This window comes from Monopterus albus, unplaced genomic scaffold (assembly GCF_001952655.1).
Source record: "Monopterus albus unplaced genomic scaffold, M_albus_1.0 scaffold201.1, whole genome shotgun sequence".
NCBI lineage: Eukaryota > Metazoa > Chordata > Actinopteri > Synbranchiformes > Synbranchidae > Monopterus > Monopterus albus.
In genome coordinates, this window is record NW_018128081.1 from 181,997 (window position 1) to 201,371 (window position 19,375).

General features: G+C 40.2%; 1 protein-coding gene across 2 annotated transcripts in view; it reads left to right on the forward strand.

The window, feature by feature from the left end:
- Positions 1-19,375, forward strand: part of nrxn3b (neurexin 3b) — a 444,405-nt gene that overhangs the window by 90,838 nt on the left and 334,192 nt on the right. The window contains exons 2-3 of one of the 2 annotated variants that reach the window (XM_020618121.1): positions 5,169-5,364; positions 8,559-8,613. The exons of the other annotated variant lie outside the window; for it this stretch is intronic. The gene's annotated coding sequence lies outside the window, so the exon portion shown is untranslated. The remainder of the gene's footprint in view (positions 1-5,168; positions 5,365-8,558; positions 8,614-19,375) is intronic. 2 annotated transcript variants of the gene reach the window in all.

Consider the following 19,375-nt stretch of genomic DNA (forward strand, 5'->3'; position numbering starts at 1 on the left):
CAAAGACCTGTGCAAACATTTTGGCAGTGCAGATAGGGTGCAGTTTCAACTGTATTCGGATACAACAGTAAGTGAAGATTACATCGCCTTGACTATAAAAAATCACTTACTTAACCCTAACCCACCAAAGAAACACAGCGCCATTCGCAGGTTCTTTACTAATGCGTGGAAAGTTATCCGATGTCGCTAAAGTAGTCAAAAGGAAATCGTTGAGTGGTAGGACTCTTTGCACTTCCGGGACCTTTGCCACATAAGTGTACAGTATGACAAGAGATAACGCATTCCGTATGACATCCATGGTAATAACAAGCTTCTCAGCATTACTATTGTGAGCTCACAGCTACAGTAAAAGACAATGGCTTGACTCTGTCCTCACCGTGAGTTTGCAATCTGCCTACTATGATGTTGTGGGTTTCCTCCCACATTAAATAAGGAAACAATTCGGCAATCTAAATTAACTGATTGAACTGATCGATTAAAAGCTGATTAGATAAAACATGTTGAGAGTGTGATTAATGTATGCTGAAATAATTATTTTCATAAAGAATAATATCATGAAATTAAATTTCTTGGTGTCATAACAGATTATAAAATAATTTGGAAACTTCACATAAAGCATGTACAAGAGCCGTCCCTGGTAGGCTAGTGGTTAAGGCGCAGCACTCTTGCCGCTGCGGCCCGGGTTTGAATCAGGGTTGCATCAGGAAGCAGTAGGCCCTACTGCTATTTTTTGGCTCACACATAAACACAGGGATCACTCATTATTATAGCGTTTGTTGTAGACAGACCCAGTATTATTGGACATGTACCTTGGCAGCAGCGATAAACAACAATGATCATGTCGCGCTCACAATGTAAACAAACTGTAATGATAGCACACCACCGTATTTATAATGTTGGTTATTTCAGTGAGCGACCTTCTGTCTCAAAGTACAATACAGTGACAACGTTAGCGCGTCTAACCTTCGTCAAATATACTATGGCGACCCTGACCGGCCGCTGATGTTCGTGTGTTCTGTTGTGTCTACGGGCTCAGTCTCTGCTGGTGTATGATCGCCGATTCCTTTTGGATCTTCAATTTAAAGTTGGTAACTTATGTGTACTTGATCGGGATGGGCATAAGACTGTTCCCCCGGTTTTGTCTGGGATTCCGGCCCATCTCCTTCAGGCTTCGGCTCTGCTTCCCTGGTGGAAACGTCCCCGTCGCCGGGGTCAGCGTAGTGGAAAGTTAGTGAAGCTGAAGACCCACCTGATGTGCTCCACTTCCTTCCTTCGGACGGATTGGGAACTGTGTTCTTCCTTCGTGGTGTCTCGGCGTCTTTTGGATCCTACCGATGCCTGTTTGGTGCCTGTTGTGGGTGGTGAAGTGGTTCCTCACCCTATTAGGCCCTGTTTTTCGCGGCTCTGACAGCGTGGTGTGGATCATCATGTTCTGAAGACACTTTGACAAGCACCCCGGCCGCAGTGTCACAGGCTCAGGGCCTGGTGAATGCTAAGACTTTTATTCTGAGGGACTTTTTTTTTTAGCTCCCGGGCCCTGGATTTTCTTTTTTTGACAGAGACACAGGCTGATGCTGGTGAGTTCGGTATTTTTAATGAACTTTTGCCAGCTGGATGTTTCTATTTTAGCTCGCGGGTGTCGGGGCGTGGAGGTGGGACGGCGTCTGTTTTAAAGAACTATTTCTTTTGTAAGCAGTGCACCTTACCATTTCCCTCATTCTCTAGTTTTGAACTGACTTTATTCGAAGTGGGTCGGTCTGATCCAGTACTGTGTGGTGTTATTTACAGGCCACCCAAATATAATAAGAAGTTTGTGGATGACTTTTTGGATTTTCTGTCTGGTATTATGCCCTATTATGATCATATTCTTTTATTGGGTGATTTTAATATGCATGTGTGCTGCCCAGATAAACCACTGGTGAAAGAATTTTTAGCTGCTCTTGATGCTTTTGATTTGGTGCAATATGTGACTGGTCCTACACATGAGCAGGGTCATACATTGGATCTTATTGTTTCTTATGGTGTCCCTGTATCAGACCTGGATATATGTATAAATACTTTTTCTGATCATATGCCTATTGTATTCAAGGCTAGTTTCTCCTGTGCAGTGGGTGCAGTATGTGTCCCTACTCGGCACCGCCGGACAATTAACTCTTCTACGGCTGGACGTTTGTTGCTGCGTTTGATCAGGCTGCTGTGCAACTGGACGTGGCCGCCGGCGATGCAGAGGGCCTTAGTTTCTGGTTTGACCTTTCCTGTTACTCCATAATGGATTTGGTTTCCCCGCCGAAAATTCAGCAACTGAGGGCAAGGCCAAGACCCTGGTTTGGTACTGAAACTTGAGCAGCGAGACAATCCTGCCGTAAGGCGGAGCGTCGGTGGAAGAAGGATGGATTACAGGTCTCATTCCAAATCTTAAAGGACTGTTTGCATAACTACCAGAAGACTGTTGAAGAAGCTAAACGAGGATATTTGTCAAATATTATTGTATCTAACAGTCACAAACCGTGTGTTCTGTTTAAAGTAATTGGGTCTGTGTTGGACCCTCCACAAGCCTACCTGTATGGAAGCATCAGTTGAGGTGTGTGATTGTTTTCTACAGTTTTTAATGAGAAGGTTGTCACTATAAGGGCTTCTGTTCCAGCTCCTGTGTTAGATCCTTCAGACTGCGCCCCTTGTTTGGCTGTTTTTGATACGTTTGAGCCAGTGACTCTCCCATTTTTGGAGGAGGTGGTTAGCCAGGTTAAGCCATCTGGCTCCCCTAGAGATGCTATTCCCCTGTCCTTATTTAAGGAGGTCTTTCCTTGCATAGGAATGTTGGTTCTGGCTTTTATTAATAGCAGTGTGTCCTCTGTGCGTTGTCCCTGGACAGTATAAGCATGCGGTCGTGCAGCCGCTGCTTAAGAAGCCAGGTCTTGATCCTTCTATTTTGAGTAATTTTAGGCCAATCTGAGAAACTGGTTTTTATACAGTTGAAATCCTTTTTAGATAAGCAAAATGTATTGGAGATTTTTCAATGTGGTTTTAAAGCTTGGCATAGTACAGAGTCCACATTATTAAAGGTTTTTAACGACATCTACTTAGCAACAGATGCTGGTGGCTATGTGGCTCTTGTCTTGTTGGATCTGACGGCTGCTTTTGACACGGTTGACCATGGCATCCTAATATCTCGACTTGAGGAGTTAGTGGGCATCCGTGGTACTGCCTTGAAGTGGTTTAGGTCTTATCTGTCGGATAGGACGATGTCTGTTCATGTTGCTGATGTTGAGTCCTCGTCTACCCCGTTGGTATCTGGGGTTCCGCAGGGCTCAGTTTTAGGGCCACTGCTTTTTTATACTTACTTATACTTACTCCCTCTTGGCTCTATTTTCAGGAAGCATGGGGTCTCTTTTCATTGTTATGCGGATGATGTACAGATGTATTTGCCACTGAGGGGAAGAAACGCATCATCAGTTGCATCACTATTGTCATGTTTTGATGACGTTAGGAAGTGGATGACCTTAAACTTATTGAAGTTGAATGATACGAAGAACGAGGTTATAGTGTTTGGTCCAAATAACTCTGGTGATTTTCCCCCAGTTGATTTTGCTTTCTTGGAACGGTATGTGCGGTCCACCGTTACTAACCTTGGTGTTAAAATAGACTCTATCCTTAAAATGGAATTTCAGGTGAATGCAGTTGTACGGGCCAGTTTTTATCACCTCTGGCAGCTGGCAAAGGTGAAACCCTTTTTTTCACGGCAGCATTTTGAGATGGTAATCTTTCTTGGAACGGTATGTGCGGTCCACCGTTACTAACCTTGGTGTTAAAATAGACTCTATCCTTAAAATGGAATTTCAGGTGAATGCAGTTGTACGGGCCAGTTTTTATCACCTCTGGCAGCTGGCAAAGGTGAAACCCTTTTTTTCACGGCAGCATTTTGAGATGGTAATACATGCATTTATTACGTTTCGTGTGGATTATTGTAATGCACTATATTTTGGGCTCAGTCAGGTCGCCCTTGCCCGCCTCCAGAGTCCAAAATGCTGCTGCTCGTCTATTGGTTGGAGGGCGTAAAAGTGACCACATCACACCCATTTTGGCTTCCCTGCATTGGCTGCAGGTGTGTTTTAAAATCCATTTTAAGATTCTTTTATTTGTTTTTAAATCTTTAAATGCTTTGGCCCCCCTTTATCTTACGGAATTGCTACATCCCTATATCCCCTCCCGGTGCCTCAGATCGGCTGACCAGCTGCTCTTGGAGGTACCGAGGGCTAGGCGGAGATCTAGGGGGGACAGAGCTTTTTCTGTGGGGGCGCCTAAGTTGTGGAATGCATTGCCCCTTTATATTAGACAGGCCCCCTCGTTGTCCACTTTTAAAACCTATTTTAAGACTTGTTTGTACCGTCTGGTGTTCGAACCAGTATGATCCTGTGTCTTGTTGAGCTTGTGATTTATGATAGGGGGTTGTTTTAAGTATGATGTTTTTGTTTTGCTGTTCGTTTATGTTGTTTTTTTAAGGGGTGTTGTGGATATTGTGTTAAGCACTTTGGTCAGCTTCGGCTGTGTTAAATGTGCTATATAAATAAAGTTGATGATGATGATGATGATGTGGTTAAGACCAGTGTCGAAGATTTCCATAAACAGCAACATGCGTATATGTTCTCATAATGGCATACAAAAACAGGGCTTGGACTTAAGAACATGACTCATGCTTAAGCAAGCTTTCAGACTCACCGCTCCCTGCTGTGTTAAAAGTAAGGTGCTGCATTGATTAGGGGGTTAGACGGGTTGCAGGCATGTACAATATGGCCAATTTTTGATGAGGCGACGTGAGTAGCTTCTTTCACATTTTCAGTCCATGAGTTTCTGGTGTGTTTTGGTTGGCCATGCTGCTAAAGTAGCCTACTGTACCTTAGCACCAACTTTACCACCAGTGTGTCGGCAATGATAAAAAAAAAAAAAAAAAACCATTTAACATCCAGTACTAATGAAAATGCATGGCATGTTGTTATGGAGATTTAACTGTGGCCAAAATTTGACAGTGAATAGCAATGAATGCTCATGAAAACAAGGTAAACAAGAGTCTTCTTGCCATGGATGTCCATGTCCAAAGCAGCACCTTGATGGATAAAGTCACCCTCCGGTGCAGTGAAAGTTGAACCAGATCAAATTTTTTCATCGTACAGGGCTGCGTCATTTTGCCGGGGCCCCCTGCAGTGCTGGTGCCAGCAGCGGTGAATGTAATCAGAATGCAATATGGCCAGGATGTCTGAGGTGGAATCATAATCAGGCAATGAAAATAGGCCTGTAGAAGGAATCAGCTGACTGGAACTGGGGGGAACCAAGTTTTCAGATGGGGAATGAAAGGATCTGGAGCAACAGGTGAGTTAGAGGCTGGCAGGCACACAAATGAAAAAAAGATAAAAATTAAAAAGTTGATTGATGCCATGACGGCTTTATAGGATGAAGTCAATTTGGAGATTTATGCACATTATGCACAAAGTAATTAGCTGAAATAATTTGGATTGCAGCTGGTGCAATGAATCACTTTGATAATGATAAAGAGCATCAATTGTACGTTAGATGTAGAGTAAAAGTACAGTAGATGTAGAAAAAAAGAAAAGCATAGATGGTGTAGTGCAGAGCTCTTCCACAACTCCAGAAATTCAAATGAAATTGAAAACAATGATGTTATCATTCATTTATTCCTCCAAAGGGAAATTTTGGTACCCACTTACAACTGTGGTACTCTGCAATAGGTGATAATAATTGCCCAAAGAGTAAGAGAAAGAGCAAACTGTAAGGTCTATGATCCCAAAACCCGCTCTAATGTCTACAAAGGGGATCTACTGCTCATCAAAGGCCATTCACAAGTCAAAGGAGTTTTGTGCTGTCAAGTGCTTTGAGAGAGTTTCAGATTTTCAAACCATCATTATTCTGACTTGTAAATCATATACAAAATCCTTTCAAAGCCCTAAATAAAATAGCTGACAAAAGGGCTTTTATTTAGTAGAAGACGAGTGAGCAAGATTAACGTAGCTGCATTGTTTTTTGCAGGGTTTTTGTTCTTCAAAGGAAGAGTAACATCAGTCACAGGGGCAATTAAATGGATCCGAACTGTCCTCTGTGTTGACCAGAAGCATGTATGTAGTGTTGGAAGTGTTTGTCAAAAAGCCCCCTGAGAATTGGATAGAACAGGCAGTTAACTATGAAGGAGCAGAGAAGCAGTTTCTTTGGTAAACCAGGGTGTAGTAAAAGGTGCAGCTGAAGTGAGGAGACTACACAGAGCTGTGTTTAAGTCCCTGGTACAATTTTCAACAGGGCCTACTGCTGCAGTGAAAAGAGCCAGGACCACTGGTAATCACACACCTAGAGCAGTTAAAGTCAATGGACCAGTGTGTTGAGTGGTAAATACATTTACACCCCTGTTAAAAGGACAGGCTATATCACTGCAGATTCGATAAGAAAGTGATCTTGAATGTGAGTAGGGAGACAGAACGGAAACAAAATACCCCACTGGACAAAATCAGGTCAAGGGTGCTAACACTGCAGTGAGTAGATTCATGCACAAACTGGGTGAAACCAAAAGCATCAAGAAGTGCTGAAAATGCCTTACTCAGAGGATAACTGGTCTTATTCAGGCTAATATTACAAACCTAAAATTAGGATCTCAAAATGAGTAACAAGGTCTGAGATGAATTCTTTAAATTCCTCTAAAATTGTGAATAAGGGCCAGGTGGTCTACAGAGTATCACAAAAATTGTGTTTCCACTGTTGGAACCTAATAAGCAATAAAAGCTGTGCACTTAATCGTCACCTGGCATGAACTCACAGGCTGATGAAGACCTTTCTGCTTTGCTTTTCCACTGTTTTTCCCCTGTGTCTGTCTCTCTTTAAAGGAGGATGGGGCTGGAACTTCCTGCAACTTGATTTTAGTACTACCTCTTGCAGGAGAACACACCTCCAAAGTGGACGGGGGGCAGTGGAAACAAACACAGAACCTGGGATGAATATTATATGGCTCAATAGGTTCCTATGATGGAAAACCCCTAAAAATGGAGTGGTCAGAGTCTGCTGCCCTGGATACAGATTTTTATTTTAATTTGTGGATATGATTTTATTACAAGAAGAGCCTTTAAGAGTTAAATTAAAGCCCAAGTCAAGTGCCATGACTATAACCTTTATATCCGAAGGTTAAAACATAGTTTGTTGTGTTTAGACATCACACACCAGTAGTTGGCAGATCCACACTGTGATGTGTTAAAAGACAGTCATAAAAACCAAAACTCCCATCCTACAGAAATGTTGAAAAACTCTTGATATTCACAGGTCATGTAGGGAGTTCCACAGCAAAGGGGCTTGGACAGCAAAGGTCAGGTCACCTCTAGTATAAAGTTGAGATTGAAGAACCATTCGTCAGACCCTGAAAGAGCATCTCAGGTAGTGATCAGGTTCACAGGGAGTCATCATATCATAGATAAGCAAGAGCCTGACCTTTCAAATTCTTAAAAATAAGCAGTAAAATCTTAAAATCAGTCCTTAAACTCAGAAGTAACTAGCAAAGGGTGCCTGTGAAATATTATTTCTGTGCATGATTTGCATGATTTGGGGCAATATGAAATAAGAGAGGACCCAGGATAGATCCCTGGGGAAACCCACTGAAAGGAGCACATAAGGCTGATTAATTTCCAAGTAGGAGAAGGACCTGTCAAAGAGAAATGAGATGAACCAGTCCAGCTCCACGTCACCAATGCCAACATAGTTTTTCACAAGGCTTATTAAGATATTGTTGGTGACAGTGTCAAAAGCATAGCTGAGATCAAGGAGAATTAAAATTAAACATTAATAAATCTCAGTATACATTACATTCACATATTTATGTACCAATTTGGAGTTTCTTTTACATATTCACAAGTCAGTAATACCCACAGAGAAAATGCAAAATTTGTGTTTGAGAAAAAGTCAAAATGGCAGACACATCTTGACCTATGAATACACAAAGACTTACGTAGAGAGAAAATCTGGAAGGGCTCTAGAGTTACATGAAAAGAAGTGAGAAACTTCTTGAAAACTTTTGACAGGATTATTGTATCAATGTTAAAATGAGTAGCTGAATTTCTTACATGGAATTACCTTTTAGAAAAAGTCAGGCCTGGTTTGATTCGAGAGATTCAAATTGCACAAAAAAACAAAAAAAAAAACAATATATTGTGCTGGAATGCCTTCACCAACTTAGATTTTAATGCTTGAATGTTTTTTCACACTTAATCCCAAAATTTCAATGGTGGAGTAGGCTGAAAGATGGTACTTACAGAACTTATTCCATCAAAGGCTTTGAACACAGTTATCTAACAAAATCAGCAATTAACTGCAAGGAAGCAGAAACAATCCTGTGAATAAAGCAACCTAATTAACTTTCACCATGTGAAAGTTTTTTTTTTCTGGCAAAAGCACTTCTGATAGTAGAACAGACACTCTTAGACTGTGTGTGTATGTGGTGTGGAGATCTACGGCATGTGTGTGTGCACAGTGCTATGTGTTTGTTTGTGTGTTAACTGATTTTCTACTTTCATTAGACACATAAGGACTCGCTGCTATCCTCCACCCAGCTGTGAAAGTAACAGCCTCCAGGTACATCGATGCATCGTTAATTCTTTGGTTTAAGACTCTTTCTGCATTTATACACACTCAAGCCTACACACACATAAGCATAAGTGCACTCTGTCTCCAGTAACATGGATCTTTGTGTTTAATACTATATTAGTATCTGGAACACTTGCCTGGCTGCATCCATGCATAATCCTATGTGTTTATTACAATTCCATGCAATTAATCTGATGATGATGTTAAAAACTGTCTGTAGGTCACAGTGTACTGATCTCACTAGTGACTTATCCAGTTTTGTTTGATTATATTCACACACACTCTCAGGGTCATCAGTAGTCATATTTTTAACAGCAGCTGTTTAAAAGGGCCCCATCTCAGAAGGTGACAGCTATCAATCCAGCCCCAGGGTTGAGGGATAGAAGGAAACCTCTTTCATCTTCACTCAATCTCAGTTTATCTCTAGTCTCACTTTCCATAGTTGCTTTAAACCGCACCTTCTCATGACTGCAGAATTCTCAGAGCACTAATACACTTGTCTGAGATGATTTGTCAAACAGTAGACACTAGACACAGTGGCACATCTTTGCTTTCCCATTCCTTGCCCATTTTCTATCTATCACCTGTTATTCACACAGATTTATATGAATTTGCTGATTTAGGCCAGAGAGAACACAGGTTTATGGCACCTACGGTAACTCTGTGGAACAAATTTCAAGACATTTCTCTAGTGATGCTAATTCTCTGCCTGTGAGTACTTGTTGAGTGTTTTGGCCATGTACAGAAGTAATCACACAAATCCACTTTCAGCTGTGTCTATTTATTGTTGGCCTGAATATAGAAATATTCTTACAGGTAAACAGGACATTTTGAGCACTATTGTGGTCTGTGACATGAACAACTTCTTCAAAGCCAGAAATTAGAAAGTTAAATAGAATGTGAAGTAGAATAGTATGATTTTGGTAAGAATTAAATTACATGCCCAGTATCAGTTCCATTTTTCCACTCACCTAGAGTTTTATTTAGAGGTTTAGACACATGCAGATCATGCAAAAGCAATGGTCAGTGCAGTGGCTTCTCCATTTGCACACCACCATGAATTCCATCTCTCTTCATTTTCCCTCCATCTCTTTCCTTACCTCTCGATGAAGTCAGTATAGAGTGTTTTCTTCCTGTCTCCAAGCTTCAGGGGAGCGTAACCCCCTCATCCGCTTATCATCATCCATCTCGTAGGCAGGATAACCACTATATGGGACATTAGGCCCATTACCCAGTCATGGCGGTCTACCAAGCCGGGCTCACCAACTCTCCCCTTGCTCTCTCACTGTAGTTCAGTTTAATGGCAAGGGCACAATTTGCAAGGCAGCACTGGGGCTTTCTTTCTTTAGATCTTGCAGCACACAAATTATGTTGGAAATTTCAGGACTAGTTGACCATTAGGTCTTTAGGATCTGGCACAGACTTTCATGGCGGCTCATTCGGTTGTTGTTGAGATAATTCATAGGTTTATGTTCATATTTTCAAATAGTACATTTCACTTTCAAGAGCAAAAGAAAAAGCTTTTAAACATGAAGACTAATGTGTATGGTAAACATAACTATCAGATATTGAATTTGGTGGCTGTTGTTGGAGTGTAACATTTTCTCAATTCCAATAAAAAGAAGGGCAGAGTGTATACTTGTACACAGTGATGTGATGTTGTGAATGGCTTTTTTTTTTCTGGCACGTTGCCTTTTGACAGCAAACTGTAGAGGGACGCAAACAAGAAACAAAGAAACAGTACTGCATGCAACCTAGGTCCCGAGCCACAATCAAACCATGGATGTTGTAGGGTATTCACTGCAACCAGTCAGCTATCAAGGCACTGTGTGAAGGTGTCTTTTTAATGTAACCTAACCCCACTACCTCAACTCCACTCACAAAAATGTATAGGCAATGCTCCTTGGATTATGAAGTAACACTAAGCATTACTTTTGTAAGTAGTAACCTAGTTAACTGGACATGCAAACATTTGCAGCTTATGTAAGAGCAGATACAGTTTTATCTGTTCCTTGATCCTGTGTTTTTCTCTTGTATGCTTGGTTTTGCAAAACCTAAAAAAAAGACTCTAAAACTGAGTTGCTTGGAAACTACAAGCTCAAAAATGATTTAAGGTTAAAAAGTCACGAGATAATAATGCTTCTCGGTTCTTTCCATCGCAGTTCAACTTTGGACCCATTTATAGTGCAACCTCAGTTTTTCAGCTCAACAGTTCAATATGAGGCATTACAAATTGAATTTCCAAAATTCTGTACCTCCACTAGTTACAGTCCTTACCAAACTCTTTACTGTACAATAAGCCTGGAGACATCCAGTTACTCATTGATTTGGATTCAGAATGAGCCATAGCTTCAACATTGGTTTCATTATTAAGGGCTTTACACTTTCCAGACCCAGTTTCCCACTTTTTAAACCACTTGAATTCTTGAAAGCATTCAGGATTACAACAGGATGATCACAAAGGGAATGTATCGGGTGAAGAGATGAAGACATTATGTACAAGATATCTAGAGGACTCTTAGCCAAATTTTAAAATTTGAGTTGTAGATCTGTGGAAAACTTGTCACAAAAAAAAATACATTCACAGTTTGTCTGTCACACATTTTTGTTTGTCTGTCACAGTAATTGTTGACTCATTCTTGAACTGATCATAATAATTGATTGATAATTGTGTTTGTACAGTACATCAAATGTGTTAAGCTGTGTGACTTTAAGCACTGTATATTTTCAGTATGTGTGCTTATGTGTGTCCTGGGTGGGTCAGGGTCTGAGTGCCATTGTATGACAGTGGAGCCTGGATCTAGGAGGGATTTAGTGGTTTTGACCATCAGGTACACAGACAGGACAGAGGGTCTAACCAGCCTCAAATCTCCAACTAATCTACTCACTGACTTATCTCCCACAAAGGAACTTATAGAGCCACTGACTAGCCCAAGGGGTGCCCCAGATGTACAGTAGCCTCCACAGACACCACTGTCACTTGTTCTTGTCATTATAGATTATGATATTTTTTACCTCTCCAATTAACACAATTACAAAAGAAAAGAGCAAACACCATATATTTGCAGGAGAAGATCTGTTCTTATATCCTGTCCCTGGCCAAAACAACCCATAGCAAGGGGTACCAAGGGAAATGGACAGACGTTCAGGTCCACCCTTGTAAATGCATTGACTCTTGGGGATGTTATAAAGTTATTCCAACTGTTAAAATCCATATGCCTCCACAATCCTGATACATCTACCCCTCTCTTTAGACAGATGATCCCTAAATAAATATTCTGTTCCACTTTGCATGCTGCAATGGTGGTAATGCACAGTCTTCGTAAGCAGAACGAATACCAACTGAGTACTGATCCCTATTCTGCTTGTCCAGTATGATAACAGGGTGGCCAGCTCGGGCTAAAGGATTCTAGACCCTGACAATGGATTTGAATACTGCGAACATACAGTATGAATTTTAGTAACACTTTAAAAAGTATTTTGTTTATGTCACTGGTACAGTGCCTTGCGAAAGTATTCGGACCCCTTGAACTTTGCGACCTTTTGCCACATTTCAGGCTTCAAACATAAAGATATAAAACTGTAATTTTTTGTGAAGAATCAACAACAAGTGGGACACAATCATGAAGTGGAACGAAATTTATTGGATATTTCAAACTTTTTTAACAAATAAAAAACTGAAAAATTGGCCGTGCAAAATTATTCAGCCCCCTTAAGTTAATACTTGGTAGCGCCACCTTTTGCTGCGATTACAGCTGTAAGTCACTTGGGGTATGTCTCTATCAGTTTTGCACATCGAGAGACTGAAATTTTTGCCCATGCCTCCTTGCAAAACAGCTCGAGCTCAGTGAGGTTGGATGGAGAGCATTTGTGAACAGCAGTTTTCAGTTCTTTCCACAGATTCTCGAGTGGATTCAGGTCTGGACTTTGACTTGGCCATTCTAACACCTGGATATGTTTATTTGTGAACCATTCCATTGTAGATTTTGCCTTATGTTTTGGATCATTGTCTTGTTGGAAGACAAATCTCCATCCCAGTCTCAGGTCTTTTGCAGACTCCATCAGGTTTCCTTCCAGAATGGTCCTGTATTTGGCTCCATCCATCTTCCCATCAATTTTAACCATCTTCCCTGTCCCTGCTGAAGAAAAGCAGGCCCAAACCAGGATGCTGCCACCACCATGTTTGACAATGGGGATGGTGTGTTCAGGGTGATGAGCTGTGTTGCTTTTACGCCAAACATAACGTTTTGCATTGTTGCCAAAAAGTTCGATTTTGGTTTCATCTGACCAGAGCACCTTCTTCCACATGTTTGGTGCGTCTCCCAGGTGGCTTGTGGCAAACTTTAAACGACACTTTTTATGGATATCTTTAAGAAATGGCTTTCTTCTTGCCACTCTTCCATAAAGGCCAGATTTGTGCAGTATACGACTGATTGTTGTCCTATGGACAGAGTCTCCCACCTCAGCTGTAGATCTCTGCAGTTCATCCAGAGTGATCATGGGCCTCTTGGCTGCATCTCTGATCAGTCTTCTCCTTGTATGAGCTGAAAGTTTAGAGGGACGGCCAGGTCTTGGTAGATTTGCAGTGGTCTGATACTCCTTCCATTTCAATATTATCACTTGCACAGTGCTCCTTGAGATGTTTAAAGCTTGGGAAATCTTTTTGTATCCAAATCCGGCTTTAAACTTCTCCACAACAGTATCTCGGACCTGCCTGGTGTGTTCCTTGTTCTTCATGATGCTCTCTGCGCTTTAAACAGACCTCTGAGACTATCACAGTGCAGGTGCATTTATACGGAGACTTGATTACACACAGGTGGATTCTATTTATCATCATTAGTCATTTAGGTCAACATTGGATCATTCAGAGATCCTCACTGAACTTCTGGAGAGAGTTTGCTGCACTGAAAGTAAAGGGGCTGAATAATTTTGCACGCCCAATTATTCAGTTTTTTATTTGTTAAAAAAGTTTGAAATATCCAATAAATTTCGTTCCACTTCATGATTGTGTCCCACTTGTTGTTGATTCTTCACAAAAAATTACAGTTTTATATCTTTATGTTTGAAGCCTGAAATGTGGCAAAAGGTCGCAAAGTTCAAGGGGGCCGAATACTTTTGCAAGGCACTGTATCTGAGAAACTTCAAGTCCTGTTTTTCCAGTTAGTAGAATAGTTGGAGCTTTTGGAAATACACTTATTTGCTTTCTTGTCTCATTTTAGATGAAAAAATGAATACTACTATTGTATCTGTCCAGAATTTTAACTACAGTCTATTGTTAACTTAGCTTTAAACAAAGCATGGAATCAGGGGAAATAGGTCACCTCCTTCTGTTCAAACTCAACAAAAGCTAACAGCACATCTGAAGCTCATGATATACTGTACCTAATTTCTCCATTCTGTACAAAAACCAATGCCTTTATACTAAGCTAAACAGTTTCTTGGCTGCAGCCTCTTTTTTACCAGACAGTTTCATCATTATGAATTATGTTCAACATGTCTGTTGCATTTTCTACTTGGCATCCTCTTCTTTTTCCCCTTAGTTTTCATATTATGATTTACCCAGTAGGCCAAGGCGTGCATATGAGCCTCCATGACATATTAAAGCATGAGGAGATGAGAGCACGTGGGAGGCTTTTAGATCCAAAATTAGCTGTTCATGGGTGTTTTCTGTCTGTTTTTGCTGATTCTTCACTCCTACCCTTTGGAGGTGAGAACCAATGAGCAAGTGAGCGAGAGAAAGAGATCAAGCCAGCCAGGGATGACTCCCTTACATAACATCTGCTGCTTTTGCCTGATGTTTGTTCACGCTCCGAATCACTACTCATCAGTCCACCACCAAGAGGTGTATGTGTGTGAGGCAGAGAGAGAGATGGTACTGGGAGGGTGGTCTTCGGTCCTGCCCATGAGTGAGTAGGGGCTGGGGGGTTGTTATTGATTGGCACGGCTGTCACTTTTAATTATGTCCCTGTCCAATCAATGCAAAAGGCAGCAAGAGTCAAAGTGACATTTCTCCACTCTGATTACTCATGTCTCTTTTCTGGCTCAACTGCCATGCTGCACCCATCTGCAGTAATTTTGGCATCATATGTTTAACCTAGCGTGAACATATGGTTTCAGTCATTTGGGGATGAACAATGGTCATATGAGAGAAGCCTAGAGGGTGTTCAAATGGCAAACCAATGTGTTAAGGATGCAAAGCTGGACCAAGAACTTACAATGTGTTGTTATCAATTCCAGGGTTCTGTCATGTTCATTTTCTGCAGTGTTAGATGACTGGTATTTGGAACACTTACAAAGTGGGCATGAAACTTTTATTGGTGAATCAACAGCACAAGATGAGCAACTGTGTTATATACTATCTTGTGCTTTGATTAAAAGTCAAAGGTGGACTGTGGACATAAGAGAGAGTCATGTTACTGATGATTTTTTTCTTCAAAGTATTTTGAAGCTCATCACCATACGGTGGAAGGAAAAAAAAACTCATGCTTTGGCAATGCAGCAGATGCATTTAGCGGTTTATGTCAGTCCACCTTCTCGTTTCAGGCTCACGTTTCATATGAATATTTTGCTCCCAAAAGCATTCTGACAGTTATTATATTTAGAGCCATCCACCATGCCAAACTGATGGAAAGCACAGGATTTCTCAGAGAAAGTATAAACCTCAGGGCCATTACCCAAACCTACCAACATTAAATTATCATCTGTACGTTGAGGAACACTCAATCTTGTTTTACATAATTTGTTTCAAGGTATTATATGTACATTCCAGCATGATATCAGGTACATAGGGAATATATGCTCCCACACTCAATATGGCACTGAATAGATGCTCCCAAAACATACAATTATGACATTTCTACATCTTCATCAAGCAATATTTATTATAGGATCAAGAAAGAGCCTCTGTTTGTGTAAATAGATGTAACCCAATTAATTAAGATGTAGCCAATTACTAGTGGAACTACTATATTCAGATGCCCTTTCATTCCGGTAGTTAAGCATTATATTGCATCCCAGTGATTGATAGGAAATTGATATCTCTGGGTTCTGTGTGGTAAATATGTTGTGTACGCTGGCTTGCCCTGGTGTTCACATCCACATGAAGACTAAATACAGTAAGGACATTTTGTTCACATGTTGAATATTACCTGATTTGTAATTAGGTACAGTTATTGGTTAGGTACTGTAAAATAGGAGTATCCTAAAATACAAAACTGATCCATTCAATTCCAAGTAAATATTTATTCATTTTCATTTTTCTGATAATTTTTTCTTCATATTTGTTGAGCTGTATGCTTGTCTGTTAACAAATGCCACATTTGTGCATGTCTACATCACCTATTGTGTACTGACGAAAAGACTTTTTTTGGTTTTGCTGATTGAAATTGTACCAATTGAATGCTGGCCTATTGTCCTGATCGATTTTATCAAGGGAAATTACAATGTGGAAAACACACAAAGGTCTTTGCAGCTCTCCTGGTTCAGTGCATTTTCATTGCATGTTTTTAAACCAATACTGCTTGGTTATTTATATCAGAACAGTCCTTCCTCCTTCTGGTCATAACTATCAACTCTGGTGTGTGCTCACTGTGCAGGTTAGATAGCTTATGAAACATCAGCACATATACTGTGCAACATCTTGATTGCTACAGTCCTTGCAGTCTTCAGTTCTGTTGTACTCTTCACCTCACTGTCTGCTCTGCAGTGTGCACACTGTTTCCATTTTTGTATGCATAAATAGTATCAAGGTAATTTCTTCAGAGAAGAATTGGAGCTTAATTTATGTATGAAGATACTGTCCTTTGAGTGTCAAAATAAAATTTACCCCTGCAAGCTTGAACAAATTTAACAAAGGAGTATTCACAATGGCGGTGTGTTTGTAATTGTGACTTTCAGTGTTTACTCTATTAAAAGTGAATGCCATACTAAATCAAATGCTCCTGTGAATGATAAAGGTAGTGACTGATGAATTGGGCACTACTGAATTAATCAGGCTGTAACTGTGGTGGTGGGCCTGAGCTAACAATGGAAACAATGTGCGCACTACAGCTCATCAAGATTAATGACTTCTTTTGTTGATTAATTCCAGGACAAAGGCTAATACAAGGACACACTGAAAATGCTCTTTCGTTCTCTGTCTCTCTTCATTTCTCTCTCACATACCTGAACTTTCCTCTTACCATCTCTCCCAGTCACTCTCCTGTTCTTTCTGCACTCTGAATGATTGAGGTTTAGAAGTAGGCAAATCTGAAAGACATAACTGGATCCTTGAGTTCTTTGTTCATTTCCACATTACCGCGGCAAGATTCCAACAGATTTTATATCTGCACTTTTTTAATTTCCACATTTAAATCATATCGCACCTGTTGACATCAGAAGTGGCTTCATTACCTGTTCTGGAGATACACATTTGCAGTCCAATCCAAAGTCATTTGCAGTTAACTGAAGCATGCCTCTGTGCACATAGATAAACAGCATAAATACCTGCCCAGCAAGCATGACGGGTGCTCTTTGGCACAATCTATCCCATTGTACCATGTAATTCCATTTGTCTTGTCTCTTGCAGTGAAAAATGAGTATGTGTAGCTCTGTCAACAGAACAATTCACACCCTCTGGTGAAATCAGGAGGCAGTTTAAAGATCTTCCACTTCCACATTTTGTTGTTTGGTATCACACCAGGACAGTCAAGGCTTACTGACCCTCATCCGTTTCCATGGGAACAGAAAAGCCATTTCTGCCATTACCGAGATTAGGGTCTTATCTACTTTTGTTCTATTTTGGAAAAGCTCATGCAGACTGTCTGGACACCTATTGCTGATATTCCAGTAACAATGACAGCCACAATATCTACCTCTGACTTCACTACTTATATTCAGTTAAACTTCCAGAGCTGCACTATGTACCATTACTTTGTCTGAAGCTATTTCGCCAATATGGTAGTGTAATAGCTACTGCAAAGTGTAGTCATTAAAACTGCACCAGGCAACTTGATTGAGTGAAATGAATTTTCCAGCAATTATATAAAAAGATGTAGCCAGCTTTTGTTTTTTGTTTTTTCTTTTCAAAAAATATCAAATAAAAAGCAAAGTACTGCTTGCTCTCAACAGAAAGCCACCTCTGTTGTTTGGGGAGAATCCGTAATTCACTTTGTCACACTTTATTGGCGGAGAAGTGACCAGAATTTTATTTTGGCGACTAATGAGAAGCTGCACTAGAGCTGAAACCAACACTGCAAATCACTTTGCTACTCAATTTTCCACATCGCTTTGTTTGGTGAATTTATTGCTCTAGTGTAGCCCAGTGGCCAGGTTTTTTTAAGCCAATACTCATAGAATATAAAGTGTCTTGATTGTAGGTCCCATAGTTGTAATGTTTTGGATTGTAAAGATGGTTCATGTGTTTCCCCTTCTGCAGACTGGAGAGGAAAGGCAAACTCTATGTACACCAAAGAAGTGACATGCAACTGTCCTCATACAATTTCTGCTTTTTCCCACAGTGTATGACATGCAGTCATTAAGTTTGAATAGCCCACTATAATACCCTTATGTGTAAAGCTGAGCGAGAAGAAGATCCTGAGTTCAAACTCAGCTTGGCCTTTATGTATGGATGGAACTTACCCATAAGTGTGAATGTATTGGTCTATGTGTTAGTCCTGTGATAGATTCATGACCTGTTCATTAGGACCCTATTGCACAGTGGGTGCTCAGAAAATGCAGCACAATGCAGCTTTTACCACGATAAGTTGACATAGAAAGTAGTTTCATTTATGTAATTGCTGAGATAAATATGGCAATACAGTATATTGTGATATGAATACCATCATAGAATAAAAATGCTCTCACCAGTGGTGTTGGAAGAAGTTGTTAGAAAGTGTGTAGACTATGTAATTTTTTGTTTTAAATTGTTTTCTACTTCCATTTGCTGTATACTTTTGATTTGATTTATTCATTCAAGCATGTAAAACAGTTGATATGTCAACACATGTAATTTCACACATATCCAACAATAATAATCCAATATCAATTTACTTATACCTAGTACATGCTTGAACGAAGTAGGAAGAAGTTAGACTTATCTAGTCCTACCCCATGACATCATTTTACAACTTTTAAAAATCCTAAGCAATATCTCTAGATAAATAATTATCCTCTACACCACACAAGTAATATACTACAGAATTATTACAGAGTGTTAACATTCTTACCCCACACCCACAATGTTCCATCTAATTAATCATTAAGCCTGTTCTTGCATATATCTTGATTGACACATACCTTTATACTTATGTTTAAACTCATCAATTCTAGTACTATTTTTTATGTCCACATTTAAATTATTCCATAGTTTTACACCAACACAGAATCTTTTTTTGGTTGTACGTATAGCATGAATTTTTAAATTTAACTGACCCCTTAAATTATATCCCCCCTCCCTTTCATTAAATAACTTTTGAATTCCACCAGGTAATAAATTGTTCCTGGCTTTATACATAAACACAGCAGTCTTATATCCCACTATATCCAAAAATTTTAACAATTTAGACTGTATGAAAGCTGCATTGGTGTGATCCCTATATCCCATCTTATGCACAATTCTTATCGCTCTTTTTTTTGTAATATATACAATGGTTGAAGCGAGCTTTTGTATGTATTTCCCCAGTTTTCAACGCCATACTCTAAGTATGGTAAAATCAATACTGCCGGCAATGCAAACCAAGCTCCTGCTCCAGTCGTACAGGGACAAGACAGC